The sequence below is a fragment of the Eimeria mitis genome, genomic scaffold, assembly GCF_000499745.2.
Source record: "Eimeria mitis Houghton genomic scaffold, Emh_scaff461, whole genome shotgun sequence".
Classification (NCBI taxonomy): Eukaryota; Apicomplexa; class Conoidasida; order Eucoccidiorida; family Eimeriidae; genus Eimeria; species Eimeria mitis.
The window spans coordinates 8,962-11,259 of record NW_013572918.1 but is presented as its reverse complement, the minus strand read 5'-3'; positions in this window follow the sequence as shown (position 1 = coordinate 11,259).

The window sequence follows — 2,298 nt, the reverse complement described above, 5'->3', positions numbered from 1 at the left end:
ACTTCACGTGCGCGATGTTCGTACATGTGTTTCTCCTTTCCTGCTGCATGGTATTGAGGGCCAGGGAGATTTTTAACAGTAGTATAGAGTGTTCGTGATTGCAGCAAAGGGGAATTTTCCGCGCTTGCACGACGGGCTCCCTCTCAGCATGGCAACTCATGTCAGGCTGCCTCCTCTATGCACCATCAGCCCCAGGCCATTGCTGAGCCGAGGACGCCTCGGGACTGGAGGGGAGCTCATCAGGTGCGTTTGTAGAAGCAATTGTATGAAATCTCTGACTTTATTACAGTGCATGATGGTCCTCGAATAGGATCAAAGACCCTCGCAACATGGTCCCTGACCGCCTGACGAGACTTCAGCTTCAGCTGCCGTCTGAAAAAGCTACGCCTACGAGCGTTCTAAACGTTTTAGTTCACAGGCTACCCTTCTGTTATACTCGTGGAGCTGGAACCCTTAATTTTTGCAACAATGATGCCAATGGTATACTTCAGCTGAGCCCATTGCAAAACATCCTCAAGGACAGCGTGCAGTAACTTGAATTGATCGAGAACTCTACCAAGGATAACTAAAGTAAAAATATAAATGATATTGAAGATAAGTGAATTATATATACGAATGAATGCTTAAGGTAATGAATTATGAAGATGAGCGTATACAACGTTTTGGCCGAGGCTGCTGTGAAGACAGATCACCAGTGTTTCTCAGGAGATGCTATTACTTGAATCTCCCCGATTTTATAAACTGGATTTTTTTGAACTTATTTGATTGCATTTAACGTAATTATTTGAGTTTCTTTGGTCTACTGAAACGTAACCATTTGGCTTCCTTTGATTTTGCGGAGCGTATTTATACGAGACTCTACAGTTCTGTAAACCGAAATTATTTGAATTGCCTTTATTTTAAAAAACGCAAATATTTGAATTCCCCAGATATTTTCATCGAGATTCTAGACCTTCCGTTGAGTTTCACGGCTGCTGTACTACCGGGGCTGCGGAATGAAGTCATAGCAGCCCCGTGGCAGGTGACAGGTTTCAGCGGTTGGGTGAATTGATTGTGCGGTTAGCAATTTTGTTTTCTCAATTTAACGTTCATAAAGAAGGTTTATTTTCGAGTATTCTCCAGAAAATGACGAAACAGGATATGGTTCAGATGTACCAGCGCAACCTTGAGGAGCTCACTTCTCAAAACCCGCATGCGGAGGTCTGCAAAGCAACTTATATATTATGCCTTTGTATTTATCTCACCACTGTCAAACAGCCTTCTTATTTATTGCTGCACTGTCTGTTGTGGTGGTGCTGCTTTCCGTCGCTTTTTGCTGGGACAAGGAAGCGCACCCTTGCTCTGTAGAACAGCGCAGCACCAGTCGGCAAGGCTTTCGCCACCAAGCTTTGGGGTTTAGGGTTTAGGGCATCGCAGTAGCAGCTGACCACACATGCGGCTGCAAGCTTCTCCAAAGCCAGGGGGAGCACTGGACCACAGTGTCCTGTGATGTTGGCAATGCAACTGGTGCTGTAGCTGCACATGATGCTGCAGCTGCTTCCTTCTTTCAGCTTTTTTGGCTGCAGCATCACAAGCTATTTGAGTGATCTGTTGCTCGGAGTTAACCGTGCGTGTTGTCTTCAGGATCCGCGGCTGCTGCAAGCCAACCAGGGGAGCCACTGCGCACTACGCTATACGATGTTTTCTCGGTAAGGGAGTGAATACCTCACGTTCGAGTCCTTTAGTATTTGCCTCTCAAACTTCATCCTTAGGATTGCGTCGGTGGCATGCAGTGGCGGGTTTAGGGTTTAGGGTTTAGGATGTTGCACTAGGTAGTACTATAGAACCCCCAGACACGGTGTGCATGGATGGATGTAGTTAAGTCTATGTGTTCGTTATAAATAACTATTTTGTTTTAATTTGTTTTGCTTGCATAAGTCAATGGGGGGTTTCATTTGTCTAGTAAGTGTAGCAGGCTTCACCGAGCAGATACTGAGCATGCAGCAGGCAAGCAGTGGGGCAGTCTATGTGGGCATTAAATTTTATATTAAATAGATAGCGTTATAGCCTGGAGTTGAACCAGGCACCTCGCCCTTATCAGGGGTGTTCTCTACCGCTGAGTTTTTTTTTTCAAACTTTTTGCGGCCTCTCGCAGGTGTGCAAAGGAATTGGGAGAGGAAGATCCTCGCTGCAAGTAAGCGGCATGTGGTTGTTCGTTGTCTGTACACTTCATTGTTGTACCCATCAGCTGAGCTTAGTATTTGTTTGACTACATTTTATACATGTTCTTAATAGAATAGTAGAATATTCTTCTAAGCT